The 18,108-nt window shown below is 37.9% G+C and overlaps 1 protein-coding gene across 1 annotated transcript in view; it reads right to left on the reverse strand.

Moving 5' to 3' along the window:
* The window catches only part of naaladl2 (N-acetylated alpha-linked acidic dipeptidase like 2), a 367,789-nt gene that overhangs the window by 191,129 nt on the left and 158,552 nt on the right, over positions 1–18,108 (reverse strand). The window lies entirely within an intron of this gene.

An 18,108-nucleotide genomic window follows, 5' to 3' on the forward strand; every position in this document is an offset into this window, starting at 1 on the left:
AGTAATTTCAAATTAAAGCAGCAAAACAACACGTCCAAACATTAAGAGTTCATAAGGTTGGACCATGACAATCAAATTCTAATTAAAAGTTGCCAAATCCTTATTGGTGTATGAACTTAGGGTTTTTTTTTTTTTCTATTTATTGTCAAATTAGCCCTGTCCACTTCAAGCCAGAGCAAAGAAAAGAGAAGAGCACAGAAAAAAAGAAAATAAAAACAAATATTTCCTGTGCCATACCCTGAACGTTGCAAATTTTGAAGAAATAATGTATCTTTGTAGGACCCAACTGCTCATAGCTAGAAGCTAATGAGAAATTATACTTGGAAAAGATAGTAAACAATAAAGCTGTCAAGGCTTTAACTTTCAATAATGTTGGATGAAGGCAACCATTTTATTTGGTTTAAGTTTTGCTGGGAATCACTGTGTATTTTTAATGTTAATCTTAATACTTTTTGTCAAGTACCCTAGACCTAGGTGTGTCAGTGAATCATCTCTACAGGGTTTATCACAAAATGAAACACATTTGTCTCAGCGAATGTATAGGAGCACACATAAACACCTCTTTTAAAGTAACCTGTTTTGTTTTGTTCTCTAGTCGCATGTGTGGTGCACATGTGATGCAATAGACATTCATGCTAATGGTGTCACATTACTCCACTGATCTAAGAGCGGTGGTGATGCTCCAAGCAACAGGACACTAGCATGGAAACATGAATGTAAACGATGCAGGTTTGAAATGTTTAAGAAAAAGTGGCTTTGTAAGTGTTTTATGAAGAAGCAATTACATTCAGCACACTTTTTCCCACAATGTGTTTCGGTGAGTAACACTGAATGTAAATACTGTACACATTTTTCTTTGCTAACAAATAAACTACACACACAGACACTCCCTCCTGTTGTGCATAAGCCAGAAGATGAAATACCTAAAATATAATGGTTACTGTTGTTGAAGCCTTTTGATTTCAGTCTTGATTCTTCTGACAGGTAACTCTTTGTAGTCTGCTATCAAAAAGTCAAACTCATATCGAACCAAATTTTAAAACGCGCCAAAAAAATTTAAATGTTAAACTGCTTCTGCTAAACCTGCAGTCACAAAAGGATCTTAAAATGTTTTACACAGACAGAATTGTGACGAACAAACAACAGATAGTTTTTCAGAACTGAGTGAGGATTTCACAAATAAGGTAAAAACATTTTCAGGCTGCTGTAAAGAAACTAATCATAAAAGTTAACCATCTCCCAAAGCAGGGAAACTAATTTTCTGTAAATCAAGGGAGGCTCCGCAGATAAGACACCTATCCATGAACTCTCACAGATCATCTGAGGACTTGGCCATCTTTTGAGCGGGAGACGTGCAGTGAGAATTTGCAAAGCCTCCCTGTTTATTGAGAATTAAAACCACTAGCATAGGAGACAAGATTGTGATTCTCTGCCCCTTTAGAATTTGCAGATATGATGAAGTTCATAGCCATAACATCTTTATTCATATCTCACGGCTTTAAAATGAATGACCACAATGTGACATTCTCAAAAAAAAATCTTTAAAATGGCAAATGTTGATAAAGGTTTGCTTCAAAGAGTGAAATGTAGAGAAATCCATTTAGCACTTAAAGAATTGAGGATGATAATGGCTACGCTTCCACTAATTAGTCTTCATAATGTCGAAAATAGCCTTTTTTTTTTTTTTGCAAAAGATTGGCGAATCTTAATCATGAGGCTCTTTTTCTTTCACACTCAGCTCAGCACAGGAGCTGTCAGCCTCTGAAACTCCCATTTTCCTAATTGCAGGGAAGAAATGTCAATAAAATCTGATCCAGGCTTTATTTGAGTCTCCTCTGCTGATTCTTGATGTTTACTTTCTTTATTGTTCTGCGTCTGAGAGGACTGGACTCAAAAGTTCAGCAATAAAGGTGCATCTATGACGGAGTGGCTGGTGCTGCATTTCAGCCTACCTGCGAAAAACAAATATGCCATCGAGTAAGGTATATCAAGAAAATAAATGCTCTCAAATATGCAGTTTACACAAAACCACAAAATGATGTATTTTTCTTTGTGGAAAAAGGGACACTTGAAAAAATTTCACCATTTGCATCTAATGGGGTCATAAAACCAAGAAACAGCAGAGTAAATGTTTTATTTATCAAATGTATGAGTTACATTTATGAAGGGACATGGTCATGAAAGGTCTTAGTATTCACAATTTATTTTCCACCTCCGGTGATGCATGATCTACCTTTCTTTCTCTGGCTTAATTCCTTTCATTGATTTTATTTTAAATGATGGCTTCTACTGTACAGGCTACACTCATTCATTTAGTTGGAAAGTGGAAAAGATTGGGTGCTGGGGATGAATAGGAAAAGGTTCTATTGAAGGAAAATAGCTCAGAAATTAAACATTTTAAAAAGTCAATGTGAAGTAGCTAATTCTTTGGGACTGTGAACTTAGAAATTCAGAATTGTCACCAATGAACGTGAACTCAATTTAATCTGTGTGAACTGAACTTTAAGGTAGTAAAAGACTAGAAGCAGTGAGTTAACAGCTAGCTCGACTCCAATCACAGTGTATCTTACTTGTTAAACCCATACAAAAGACAATGTGTGGTTTTAGGGGGGGTTCAAGATTTGCAGGCTAGCTATTTTCCCCTGTCTCTAGTCTATGCTAAGCTAGGCTAAACACATCCTGACTCAAACTCATGCAATGTTAGCACAAGGGGAAAACAGAGATCTACTCAACTTCAAAACAACAGCCAAGTGATTAAAACCTCTACAAAAACATGATAAAACAGTTTGTCTTCGCTAATGCTGTTCGGGGAGCGGCTGCAGGCCAAGCTGACACTTATGTTAGCTCAGTTTGTTTCTCTGAAAGGTTCAAATCCAGTTACCTGATGACCAAAATCCCTCATTAAGTTAGGAGATACAGTTAGAAACAACCATGGTCTTGAAAGGGAAATATAAAAATATGACTCAAAAACTGGATAAAAAGTTTTTACCACTCGTCTAGTCACTCACTTTGACAGCGTATATATTGCTGTATTATCAGTTCACTGTATTTTTATGCTTCACATAGCGAATTCAACTTTTCCAGTTTCTGTTGCTCATAATTGCCCTCTGAACACTCACTCTCAGAAACAAACCAAACTACTCCTTTTAAGAGTTACTGAGAAAGTGCTGGGTATATAGAGAGAGAGTTTAAATGGACAATAACCACCGTAATGTTTTTTTTCATGTCTATCTGCAAGTGGTTGAGCATAATTTGCGTATGCCTGTAGTATTTGTTTCTGTGTGTCTAGGGTGTAAGTGTATGTGTGTGATATCTATATCAGTCTCAGCAGCAGATGGCCCAAACACTCAATTCTGCCATTCTCTAGTCAGCAGGCCACATTGCATAGCTCGCCAGGAGCAGCAGCAGGAGGCGGTGTGTGTGTGCTGCTGGGTTTTCATGCTTGGGAACGAGTTTGTGCATTTCCGTATGTGTGTGCTCATAGAGACCTTCATCTATAAGCCAAGCTGTTGGAACGGCTCCCTGTGGTTCGGGTCACATGCCCAACTCTGGTGACGCTTCATGTCTCATGGGTCTCTGAGTGTGTTTCTGTCTGCTTGTGTGTGTGGACCCACACAGCTGTGTGTTTATGTGGAGGCCTTTATGTCTCGTCATTTTTGATGAGGGTGTAACCCTGATGGCAGTTGTAAGAGAAGATTTCCTTCCCCCTACATTTGTCTTTCTCTACAATACTGATGCTATTCAGATCTTTTAGTTAAGAAAAAGTAGCAACACAACATAAAAATTACACAAGACTACGTCATAACCTATGGCTAGACCATGTATGGTCAATGTGTCAAATTGAAGATGTATTGTATTTATCTTTTTACCAGGTATGTTGAGCTATTTCATTGTATTTTTAAGTCGTTATTCATTGTATTTAATTTCTATTGTGGATATTGAGGTATATTTTATTTTATTTTGTCATTCGATGTCTTATTTTTGTTTTCTATCAGTATTTTAATTTTCCAAAAAAAGCTGTTCTCAGCCGTTACACAGCATTCAGTTAACCAATGGGGTAACTCCATCACTTCCGTCAGTCAAAGCCAAAGACATAATAGAAAAAAGAAAAAATATATATACTAAAAAGTCCTGTGTTCAGATTTTTACTCCTGCAAATCTGTAGTATTACATGAAAAATTTAAAATCTCCTTTAAAGCTGCACCAATCAATATTTTTGTATTTGTATTTGTATTTTGTATTTTTGAACTATGGTGCAAATAATTATGTGTACTATAGAGGGAGTTGCTCATAAAGACAAACCCGAAGGTAATTGTAAACCACTGCAGTTTTTTTCTTCAGTGTTTCAGAATCATTCAGCTCATTATTCTGGTTTCACGCAGGGAAATTTACCGTTTAGCCTCACTGCTTTCCTTGTGGAAACCTTGTTTCCACCAGCAGCAGGCAGCTGTTTTATTAATCAAAAAATTTATGGTACACTATTGAAGTAAGCTGGTGAACATAGTGGGGTGGGGTACAAATAACAAATAACAATACAATGGTTGGTGGAATTCAAAAAAAGAGTTAAAGTATTTGTGAATACTTGCCTTATATTCATTACATAGGCAGAAACAGAAAGATTTTTTTCATCAGAAACATTCTGCGTCACAATAGGAAAAATACTGGTGTAAAATAATCCAATTAACAATGGCTGAATTAAATTGAACAGAGCCATTGTTTCATTAGTGACATCAGCGCTTCTCTAACTCAGAGAAGTCAAAATGTCTGCCGTGTAAAATGCCTACCATGAAGGTATAGATTGGTGCATCACATTAAAAGAAAGCTACAAGAGAGTGAGGAAGATGTCCATCAAGTCTAATAAGTAACCACATGTTCAAATGCTCACTATGGGCTCTTGGAGGCAACAACATTTTCTGATCAATGGATAAGTGACTGGAAAGCTGAACAGCCCCCATCATGATTGTGTGGTGCTATGAATGTGAAGTGGGATGCTGCTGCACATCAGCTTGGGACTTAATAATAAAATAATGGATTTCCCAGGTTGGTAGGTTACATCCTCAGACATCTTGTGACAGTATCCTCGGTGAAGACATTAAACACCTGAACCTGCCCTGTCACAGCAAATTACATATTGTTATTTGTTAACTGTTGAGCAGACCTTTGCATCTCACACATGCAGCTCCTCACTTTGCCACTACTGCTTGACAAGCTTTCCAGTTGTGCTTGCATGCAGTTTACTGTGGTAATGCACAGAGTTTACGTAATTTTTTAAAATGGTTAGTAGACAGAAGCTTTTTTTGGTCAGTGAGGATTGATTTTGCTAGCTAAAATCACATGTTATCTCATTAACTGTGACCTACATCTACCCCTCTGGCTGACTGATTTAATGATTCCAGCTAGCTTAAAAAAGAAAATGAAGAAAAAAATAAATACATGAGAAAAATTCAGGCTGAAAGACAGTTTTTTCTTTTTAAGCTACAGCTTCTCCTAATTTCAGTAGCTGGGAAATCATTTACTGATTTCTTCTTTGACAAATAGTTACTCCAATTCTGTTTTGTTGCTAAATGAATTTTATTTTTTATCTATTTTCCTAACCTCAATCCTTTTCAGTCTTAGTAAAATTATGGCCTGTATGTTTGGGGCTCTGTCTGTGGGTCATACTTTTTAACTTGTAATGTGTGCATTGACTCTTTGGCTAATGTGCATTTAAAATATACTTATGCTATTAATAGAATAAAGGAACAGGAGTGCTCTTGTAGTGCAGTATAGAGTCATTTATCCATATTATTATAGTATTGTATTAAAGGAAATAATATATAATCATGAGTTAATTTACTGTGAGTGTGCCAGTTATTTCATTTAATATATTTCAGATGTTTACTAAAGAGATTTATCTACCATAACCTGCAACCCCACATACTATTGTAGTGACATAATAATATGTTGCCTCATGGCCTTGGAAGTAGCACTAAACTACTATAACTGGTTAGCAAGTCTTGCCAATGTCTGCAGCTCTAATTAGAGCAGACAAACACACATTTTTATCTCATTCCTTCCACTTTGCTCTCGTGTTTTTGGATTTGGAAGAGTGAAAAAAAAAAACCACAACCCTCTTAACTATTTAAACATCAATTATCAGTGTAAGCTCCATAACCAGTGCTTCAGCATGTGGAAAAATCCAAAACATGAATGACCTGATGTGCCTTGTTAGGGTTATTAAGATTGGGCAATCGGTGTTTGGAGGAGAGGTATAGCAAACAGTAAGTTTATATCAAAATAAGTAACAATACACGAAAAAGTATATATATAAAAGTATGTTCCCTGCCAACAGAGCATTTTTGAGCTCACTCTGTGCATCCACTCTTATTTGACGTTTCATTACTTCCTGTGAGCAGATTTCCCACCAATGTTGAGTTCTGACACTGTCAGTTTATCAGGACAAACAGGAAGAAGGTATGATGTGTAATTTCTTCTGAAGGACACTGGTCACTCAGCACAGTGGGCCACAATGTGATGCTGAGTGTTAAAACTTTAATGGATCCACGTTTCAGACTCCACTAAACCTGTCATTTCAGAAGGTTACTCTCCCATTATTATCATGTGGAGATGTGTCCTATTTAAGGCAGATGGCTCCCCTTGACATTTTCCTTAGGCTAATAGGATTGAGCGCGGATATTATGTACATTATCTGCATTGATTTTGGGGGAAATAATTCTGAAAGGAAGTTCTGAAACTTCAAAAACAAGAAAATCAGTGTTATTCCCATGCTGTGTAACCTTTCCTATGCCTACAGAGATGCTCTGATTGTTTTGAAGCATTAATAAATATGCTGCATTTGAAGCTCAGTGTCTGTTTTTATCTGATGAGGGGTTTGAATCCACTCCTCTGAAGCTTCTCTACCCCACAGAGAGTGATGAGAAACTGTTTATCCAAACTTCAGTCAGTTGCAATTGTTTCATAAAATGCTCTTTAATCCTTCATATCTTGTTTCTTTGGCGTGTGAGCTTTAATTAATTCTCTATTCTCAATATCACTGACATGGGGTGAGGAAAATAAACATCTCATCATGATTTGAAACATCAGTTTAAAGTGTGGTTCCTAACTCCAAAGCTTACATTTCTGTGGAAGTCTAGAGCCTTTGCATCATAAAGCTGGAAAATATTAATGTTACTTCAAAGCCAAGTTTTTAGCATCACTGGACCATTTCCTTTGAAACACTAACAGACAAATTAACTTTGGCAAAGTCTGCGTTTTAGGTCTGAAAGTCCACTTAAAAAATCCACTTCTTTTGCATTGAGCAGGCATGTTTTTATTACATGTTTTATGCTTGTTATAATGATAATTTGTAAGAGCTATTAGCATGAGAGCAGGCAGATAAATCACATGTTCTGCTCATGCAGAGTGTGCATATAATTGCCTTAGTGGGAGCTCCGTGTGCTTTCTCGGGCCAAGCAGACTTGGAATATGAGTCACTGTTGCCTCTGCAGGCAGCTGTTGAGGATAATATATTCCTGTAGCACACAATCATTTTAATAACTCATCCATTTGTTCAGGAGACAATTGATTTTCTCTATTTCCATACACGTTAGTCACATTTGATTTCTCTCGTCCCATTTGCATTCGTCACATTTTCAGAGCGTGGCGCCTGTGCTCAGGCTCCATGATAGGAAATCTTTATTCAGGTGCCAGGGCTGGTGTTAAGGTGGAATCTAATTGATGATGGAGACTGCCAATAAAGAAGATTCAACACATCACTGGCACTTTGATGCAGTGGGAGGGAGGAATTAGGAATGTACAACCGCTGAGAGTTCAATCACTGATACCAGCATGAGTCAATTCTGGAGCAGCGTTCTCCTAGATATTGGTTAAACCACAATTAATATTAATAGTTTGTGGCATTCTCATGTAAATAAATGACAGTACTTCCAGTCTGATGGAAATGTTCAATCTACATTCTGCTAATGAAAAATTTAACAGTTTTGTCTGCATTGTTTGGGATCAGAAGAGAGATATCTGCATAGTTATAAGCAATGGTAATCACCTGGGAATTAGTGGCAAAAGAATAAAACATATCTTTAAATTACCACTGGCTTACTCAGGTAGATCTTCATGCACCACCTACACAAATAAGAACTGTTAAAAATGAGTTTGAAATAGTATATTACACATGCCAATGTTCTTTTGTAATTTGAGTTTAAGCTTAAGCATATTTGGCATTTACATTTTTGTTGTTAAATTCCCAACTTTATTAAAATACTATCTAAACACTATCTGGCTGGAGTACTCCTTTGACATACTGTTGTTTGAGAGGTTCAGCTTGTTTTGTTAAACAAAAAGGTTTATCGTAATAACTATGTAATAATATGTATTATACAACAGTTAGTTCCAATCCAGTAATTTGATGGGACCAGAGTCATTCCATGAGCGCTGATATAGCGTAAAACAGCACTGGGACTTTTAACTACATGTATCACTCCGCTTCACAGGTGTTCTATTAACCGTTAATCAGCGTTACATTAACTGTCGTTATCTATCTTAGATTGTAACAAACTCTGCAAAGATGAATATATTTCCATACAATAACATTTGAATTAAATGATGTATGCTCGTCAGAAGAGGATGAAGGGAGGAAGCCTGGATACTTCAGTGCACACCTGAGGTAATGTGTAGGATGTGATTGGCTGTGAACAATTATAAGAGGGCTGCAGGCTCATACCTATGACCGAATCACAGCCATGCTGATATTGAGTACAGCATCACTCCATCCTGTGTGATATTGCTTAATTATGGTATGGAAGAGCTATAACTATATTTAAAGAGAAACATATATTTTTTCGAATATAAATAATTGTTCGTATGGGTGACTGTCATACCATTGGCTTCGTATCATAGCACCTCTAAATGTGACACTGCATCCCTGCCCATAAACACACACTAATATTCCTCTAAATGTTCAATGTCAAATGGCTCGATATCTGGTGGGTCTTTTCCTGACAATAATACACCAGAATACTGTTTCTCTCTAGTCTGAATACATGTTTTAAGTACTTTTCTGTACGTGTGAATGAACGGTTGAGCATAGACCACTAACACAGCAGTGATAAATGATGGCAGAGTTCAGAGATAGACTGACTTCGAATAAAGCAGCAGTTAAAGATCTGCTTCTCACTGAATGTAAAACAGTCCAGTGTTGCTCTGACCAGCTTTGCTGCTGAATACCAATGCACAGAAACCCACCCACAGCATTTACACTGTACAATTAACCTACGACATCCCCAAACAAATTGGCTATCAACAGCCATCATGATCCTGGTTTGTATGAGTCTAATATCATGTACGCACTACATATTTTTATGCCTTAACTTTCAGTTAGCTTCTTATTCTTTTACAAACTCAGGCTTGTACCTGTTACCACCTGAGTGGGCCTCAGTCTCAATAAATAAGGAAACTCAGTACAGTATAGTCCAGGTTGGCCTGGTGACGAGATCACTGTAAACTTTCTGGAAATCAATGCATCATTCTAACTGCTTGGTTTTTTCTTTCCCTCAAGCGCATGAGCGCCCAGGCTGTGTGCCCCTCTCTCTCCCTTCTCCTTCTCTATTTCCTTCCTGTTACTCCACGCAGGTCCTCCCACCTCCAGAGCTGTAGAGTCTGGATCTGCAACTGCAAACCACCTACTGCCTCCATGATCCTGTATAACACCTGCTGCTAAACTTGATACATTTCACTATCATTAATAATAAAGATCAATACTGTTATTAGCATTCATTATTATTACTTTTATCAGTAGCCATTACATTACTATTGCTGTTACTGCCGCTACTATCACTATTAATAATATTACTATCATTGCACGTACTTGTTCTTTTTGAATGATCATAGGGGACTAGAGGTGTCTCTAATAAATGAACCATGTCTGTGTTCGGTATAGATTTTCCTGTAAGTCATTCCAGTGAACCAAGATGCACTACAGCTTTATCAATGTCAACACTTACACCTGTGCTTTTCATGTTAAGACATGTCAAAATGTCTCAAGTTAAAAGGTCTAGATCCCTGAGATTCAGCAGGGAGTATCAACAGCGCAGTAGTTTCCTACACACAGACTTAGTATGAGTATATTTACCGACTCATTTTGATATTTGATTTGCATGTATTTTAATCCATCCATCCGCGATCGATTAACTATTCTTTACTTACTCCCCTGTACCGTTTAGTCCTGCTAAAGCGCAGGACAAGACAAAGAGAAAAGAGAAAAAGAGGAGAAGAGGGAGACGCATGGTATTACGTTAGAAGATTCGGACGCAGTGGATATTGAATGGACAAGTCAATTCTCAATTCCAGTCGGTAGTCGGTGAAGCTGCTGATTCAGGTAATGACACAGCTGAGGGAGAGGCAGAAGCAGAAGGTCCTAGTGTGGTAAGAGCAATATGTCACCGCATCTTCGTCAGTGAGGAACATTAAATAAATGCAAATGTTGTGTTAACATTCACACTTATTTGTTGTTGGTCAACAACATGTCACTACGTCAATGACCCCTGAGTTCAGAAGCCTCATAAACAGGTGAATCCATGCCATGCCTCTTACCTTACACTTTTTTTCTCTAGACTCTCTAAACCTATTAACAACATTAGCTGGAAATCTTACCTGGACAAGAGCAAGGCTGTGTTTTAAGTGTTAACCAACCTTAAAATGTGGGGGAGCAGATAAAACGGACCTGTACATCTTCCCTACATGAGACGGTGTCAGTGGTCTCATAGTGAATTAATGATAAGTTCAAGCAGTCCCCTCTGACTTTGAAAATCTGATACTTTCAATTTCAAATCAGGTACTTGCCCTCACAGCTGACAAAGTGGTAAATGCCAGCAGGTTTCTTGATATTTGAGTTTATAGTAGAAGTTGTGACTTCTTACAAAACACAAGATGAACAAGGTGCAAATAAGATCAGATTATATCCATGTCTTCTATTTCCTATAATTGTTGTAATTAATAGCATAGCCACCCAATCAATGCACTCTTTGGCTTTGTCGAATTGCATTACACGCAATGAACAGTTTTTAACACGCAATGTACAGTTTTTGACAGTGACTGGACACTACATCTAAATACCAGATAATTATGATACACTTCTGTTATGTTTTCCAACTTCATGGACTGACAAGGATTGCCCATGAAAAAAAATTGACCATGACACAATGGATTAATGGCTGTGGATTAATAGCTGCACCAGTCGTCCTCAAAAGTCAAGCAATGGAGGCTACATTTAGAGCCACGTTTTGTTTGAAGGACAATATCTTGTCCATCTGTTATGACGTGCAGTCTGAAAAATTTCAGAGAATTCTGCCCCTGAATTAAGATGCAACTACTATATTTTTAGTGTGTGTTTGTCAGCCATAGCCATTCCTCACCTGGGCTTTCTTCTGCATCCTCAGTGCATTCTTCTGCTCTGCACACCTGATGCTTGTTCCCTAATTAGCCCTGTGAGCTTCTGCCTGCCTCAGCTGGCTGCATCTCATCATCTAATTAGTCTGTGTATTTACTGAAAGAAAGAAAAGGAGAGCAATTTCCCAATTTCCTTTGTCACATTCTCTAACCTGCCTTAGCATTCTTGTGTTGTTTTGTATAACCTGTTCACCTTCCCATTTGCAGGACAATTACCTTGGCTATGGTTTGTTGGGTGCTGCCAGACTGTTGCCGCCTACAAACGTACAAACAAACAAAAGTAATTCAGAGATCATTATGTGAGGTGCAGACAAGAAAACCATCATAAACTACAAAACAGACCAGACAGTAAAATACCAACATTTTACTTTTTAAATTTTTTCTTGATCAAGGTGAAACAATGAACAGCTGGGGCCAGTCTTTTAGAGAGAGAGTATGAAAGTGCTTGCTACAAGCTTACATAATCAATAGATAAAGTTCATTATTAATACCAGTCTTGTCTGCTAAGCCTGCCTTTAGGTCCCAATTTATATACTTATACATATAGAGTAGATTGTATCTATCGTGGGTATAACAATAGCATATGGCAGTTTGCCCCATAAATGCTGACACCACCTGAGGGGTTTTACTGTCACATTCAAGGACACTTGCACAGTACACTGCTCCACATGATACTGGCTTCTTGCCAGAAATAAAAATCTGCAAATATTCAGTTATTGGATAGTTTATGTAAAAAAAAAAAAAAGAAACCATTGTGACTGATAATTTTGTCTCTGAAAGACCTACAAAGGCAGAGACTGGGTACAAAAAAACATGCAGAAGAAGAAACAACAACCAGCATGTATTGATTTTTTTTTTTTTTTTTACCACTTTGGGGCAATGCAACTCAGGACACACTGCCTGCCTTCCGTGTGCATGGCAGCTGCATTGCTGACCTAAGGCTCACACGTGTGTGTTCATACCGGCTATGTGTCTGCTGTGCTGCTGCTACTGAAAGCTCCATCTTTTAGTTATCCATGATCATCAATATTTGAATGTTGGATTTCTTTTCATTACAAACCTTATTAACCTTGTTCAGAGCAACACAAACACAAACACACACACACACACATAGAGAGACAGAAAGAGAGAGTGAGAGAGAGCATGCACTGTAAATTACTGCCCTTCACTTGTTAAATTGAAATAATACAATTATACCCAACATTGGGTGTCTGCTATGACCATAAAGTACATGTGGCCTCCACTTTCTCCAAAAAACATATTTTTATTCTTTTCATGTCTGTCTCATATTGAGGCTACACACTCAAACTACAGTGAAAAGTGCCAGTTTTATAGGTGAGACGCCAAATCTCAGAATCACGCCACACAGCTACTAGGCGTGGGACATGCATCCCTCACACGTGTCACGCAGGCAGTTTATCCGCCATAAATCTTTTACATGAAGAGAGTTAAGAGAGTTTACATAAAGAGTTAAAGCACAGTTCTCCATATGGAGAGGTTCAAGGATACCAGTGAAAAAAAAAAAAATCTAAGAAGTCCATAGCTCCCATAAGGCTTGGCTTCCAGGCCTGAAATTTCACACAAGTGTTCTTGACAAGATGTAGAAAGGCTATGATGATTGCCATGGTTCCTGCACAAAGCATTTCCTAGTTATTGTTATCGACTGTTTTTAGGCAAGGACAAAGAAATACAAAAGAACACCACATATGAACTGATGTAGTTCAGGTTGGTTTTTAGTCCAGTGCTAAAAAAGAAATGATTATATGCAAGAATGTAAAGCAATATATATGCTTTTTTGCATGCATTGTAATGTAACTTAAAAATGCAGACCTTGCCCAACTTTCTCAGCTGCCTATAAGAGCCTGTGAACTGCTTTCTATGTAAAGGACCAAATATTCCAATGCAATCTCACATCAGTTCGTTTCCAGGAACGTAAAACTTAATCTATTGAGTTTCTGTACCTGGACAAGAACTGTCCATGTTTTATGTGACCCTCAGCACGAGATTGGATTGATGAGACTAGATTTAATTTTCTCAGACATTAACATTAGTTAAACTATGTCTTGCGCAGCCAGACCCATATGGTCAAAAATATAGTTTGCAGGCAAAGCATATTAACGGTGTAACTTGAGCTACTTCATCCATCAACACAATGCCAATCAATCACGTTCAGTCTGTCAAGGTGGACTGGCCATCGGAACTACCGGGAAAAATCATGGTAAAACTAAAACAAACGGAGTTGGTGAGTAGTAGCTGCACTCTTTCACATTACACTCTGATTTGACCCACTGTAAATTTAAAAACATCACTTAAGCTTATTCCACTCAGTTCAACAAGGAAACCCCTGGATGCAGTTATTAACAGTCTTAAGTCTTTTTGTTAAATGAATGAACTTATACTTTAATGAAACCAGAGCCTTTCACACAATTCAAATGGAACCCTGAGACCAGTTCTTCAAATTGAATTTCTACATCTACTACTTGCCTACAAAAATATTTATATGGCTGCTCAGCAACGCTAAGTCTTACAGTGCAAACACCAGTGCTTGATTATGGCAAAAAAAAAAAAACCCAAAACATAAAAAAAAAACATAGTTGGAATACTGATTTGCATAGAAACACATGACAGATTAGAACAGAACGGGGCTACGAGACAGATGGAGAATTAAGTTTTCTATGTGAGCCATTTCTGCATACCTTGCAGAAATAATTTGTTAATTTCAAAGATAAATTCTTAAAGATATTTCTTTGAGTCTGTGATGAACTGATTAAGTCAATTCCTTCAAAACTGTCACACAGGGTTTGAGAAAGAAGAAGAAAATCTGCATCCTAAAAGCCTTTACCCATGTCAGATAACCGGGACATTAATGGCAGCAGGATGAAAGTTTGACAAGCTGGCAGCGCATTTTGTGTTAAGGTTTATCTAGGACTTCATTGATTCTTGCTTGAAAGATATGGGAATGGTATCTCTCTAAGAGTCCCCTGTTTGGCATGGCAGACAATTTCTTATCAATTACTTAATCCTTTTATATCTAAACATTTGCTTATTGGGATATTACCATTTTTTGGTGACTTGATTTATCTTTGTTGATATAACCAAGCCAAATAACTTGTACAAGGTGAATGTCAAACTTCAAATTGATGATCTTATCGTACCACTTTGCATTTTGATGTTGGATATTGTCCAAATTAGATTTTTGGAAGCAGATATGACCACGGCTATAGGATGAACATTCCCATGTCACAGGCATACGTGACTCTTCAAAGTTGTCACGAACTGCAGCCTCATCTTGCCCATATGTGGCCTTGGGCGACGGCTGTGGCTCAGGAGGCAGAGTGGGATGTCCACTAATCGGAAGGTCAGTGGTTTGATAGCCAGCTCCTCCAGTCCACATCCTTGGGCAAGATACTGAGCTGTTTGCGTGAATGTGTTTGAATGGTACAAAATATGTGTAGGGAAAAGTGCTGTATGAATGTGTGTGTGAATGGGTGAATGTGTAAAGCACTTTGGTGGTTAAGACTAGAAAAGTGCTATACAAATTCAGTCTATTTACCTTTTTTTTTTTTTTTTTACAAATAAGAGCCAATTGATAATAAACAGGAATTATCCTTTAAAATAACAGCTTTAAAGGTTAAATGAAATGTATTAAATGACCTAGTCAAAGAAGTGTGGCTGGATATTTTGGTCCTAAAAGCTAATCCATTAAACTGGGAAAACCAAAGAGTCCTCTATCTGAAACAAACATATAGATTGTCCCTACCCTTGGATACAACCATTGGAGTGTACCAGTGGCATGCATACCAGACATTCGTTATCATGGTAACAATAATGAGTGAGAATAAGTTTAGTTATCATCAGGAACAAATTGTATTTGGTTTAGGTCTCCTATGTATGAAAGTTCTGTGTTTTGTCAACCCATCCATGTTCTGTCCACGATATGCTACCAGTGTATTGCACTCTGAAATACAAAAGACTTTTCTTTCAAATATCATGAAACAAGTGAAGAACCATAGATGGAAAAAAAAATAAAATACTGGAAAATTGTTGTAATTGTTAATTGGTTTGTGATTACACAAAAATAAAGGTGAAACAGAATACACATAAATTTGGCAGAAAAAAACAGAACAAAAGGGAGAAAAAAAAGACTTCAGTAATATATGGATGGGTGGAGAGATTGATAGATGAATCCTGGCTGACAGAGAAGAGAAGTTCAGGTGATCTAGCCATTCTAATGTCAAAATAATCCTTTTCAAACTCGCCTCAGTTTTTCTGCAGGTTGTTGAATGCACTGTGAAAAGGCTTTGCAGCTGACTGTTCCCTCTAGCGTGAAATAGGGAGGATTAAAAGCAGTACAATAGAGCACAGTTAAACTGACACAAACTTCCAGCTTGAAGTGGTGTTATTATATCAAGTAGCGTGTTCACACCTGCAACTTCCAGACTGATCAAGTCTGAAAAGAGATGGAATGAGTGTGAAGCAATGTTGGACAGTAAGGGAAAAAAAAGCTTATTTTTTATTTTATATTTTCAAACTGAAATGGGCCCCTAGTGATGAAGTAATCTAAATTGCATATCCCTGTGATGTTTGATGACCAGCTATGTTTCCCTGACCATGTTGCATCTGTCTCCCGGTCATGTCGCTTTGCAGTATACAACTTAAGAAAAATGAGCTAAAATTACCTCAATATGCCACCTAACTCTTGGTCCATGCCTTGGTTGTCTCTAGCCCCGACTACTAATGCTGGTCTAGTGGGCCTCCCTTCATGCAGAATGAAACCCCTTACAGAGGGTCCAGAATTCGGCAAAACATCTGGTCTTTGATCAGCCTAAAAGTGCACGTGTCAGTCTGCTGCTCAATGACCTCCATTGTGTACCCTGCCAAAATTAAATTTAAGGCACTAACACTTGCCTACAGAGTGACTTATGGGTCTGCATCCATCAACTTTAACTCATTCCTACAGGCTCATGCTCCTTCTCGGCTACTGTGTTCTTCTGAGGAATGTCGTCTGGCATTGCCATCCCTGTACACAAGTCAACCACAGTCCAGACTTTTCTCATTTGTAATTCCCCGATGGTGGAACAAGCTACTGAATGCTATCAGAGCAGGGGCATCACTCTCTATCTTCAAGAATCTGAGAGCACCTCCTCTCCTAACACCCTAACATGCCAAACTAACACTTATTATGCCATTTCAGTCCAGAAAAGGACAGCTGCTTTTTTTTTCCCCTTTCTGTGACTGTGACTTTCTGTATGGGATTTATTCTGGAAATATTATTCTTACTATAATGACCAGGTGCATGCTGTCAAGAATAAAACAATTTAACTGTAGTCTGCCACTCTTACCAACAACCTTAACATATTGTGGAGGAAAACCCATCTGTCATAAATGTGCAAGTTGTCACATAATGTGTAACAGCTTGAGAAGGAAATTGATGTTAGACATTAGTAGGTTATCAATTATTGAAATTAACAAAATATTAATATTAAATAATAACTTCAATTAAAGTTATCCTCTGGGTACCACCCTAATCAAGAAAATAACTGCTAATATTGATCTCAAAATATACTATCCCTTTGGAACTCTGATTAAGATTATTTATTAAAGACATCAATTAGTAAAAGGTGCATTGCAAAGGAGAGGCTGGCGACATTCACTCTTGTGGAATATTAAATAGACCAGGAGATATACTCAAAGGCATTTACTTACAAGATCACAAATGTCAAAGACACAATGTCTAATCTAGTGAATTGTTGCTATGTACATGTGTGTATGTAAGTCTGTGGGGAAACAGAAAAGACCAAATGGCTGATTCAAAATGTTCGCTGGGACAACACAGCCGAAACAAGACAGACTACAAACAAGATGGCGGTAAACAAAGGAAACTATAAAAGATGGGGGACTCAATGAGGACTGCATGCTTTGTGGGGTAGAGACAGAGTGTGCTTCTTTGTTTTAGGCCACTTTATGTAGGCTAAAGGTAACGGGTTAAAGAGGTGGGTTAGCTACATGCAAGACCTAGTACTGGATGTGTGTGAAATATACTTAATGGTGTAGCTAACCAACAACCTAAACAGGCATCACAACAACAAAGTTCAGTGGATACATGAACTTAATCAATACATTGATGAAGGTTAAACAGTCCTGTGCTTAGCTGTGCTGTGCAGTGCTATGCCAGGTCACACTAGGTCATCTGATCAATAATAGCTCAGGTGTGAAAGGTGAAGGATTCTGGGGAACAGAGTTGAAATGGTGAGGGACGATGAGGCTTGGAGTATTCATGACTGCATGCAATGTCCTAAGCTTGTAACGGTCATGTTGGGCTAGCCTTTGGTAAGTGATCTCACCAACAAAGTACAACTAAGGAGTTGCTCAGTTGTTGTTGACTCAGGCTGGAACATGTGGCAGAAACAGCTAGGTACATAACTTCTATGTTTTACAGGGCTGGTAGCATGCTGTGGCTCAGTGTCAGGCTCTATTTCTTACTCAGGCTGGAATACATGGCAGTAACAGCCAGGTACAAGTCCCCCATGTTTCACAGGGCCAGTGGCATGTTGTTTCTTAATTAAAAGCACTTGAATTAACACCCAATTGTGACAGCTTGACTAGACTGCATTGGTGTTGAAATACTGAACGGAGGTTGTTACAATTCCTACAGAATAGGTTCAACCT

The sequence above is a fragment of the Seriola lalandi genome, unplaced genomic scaffold, assembly GCF_002814215.2.
Source record: "Seriola lalandi dorsalis isolate HSWRI2012SDOR001 ecotype SW California unplaced genomic scaffold, Sedor1 jcf7180002054890, whole genome shotgun sequence".
NCBI lineage: Eukaryota > Metazoa > Chordata > Actinopteri > Carangiformes > Carangidae > Seriola > Seriola lalandi.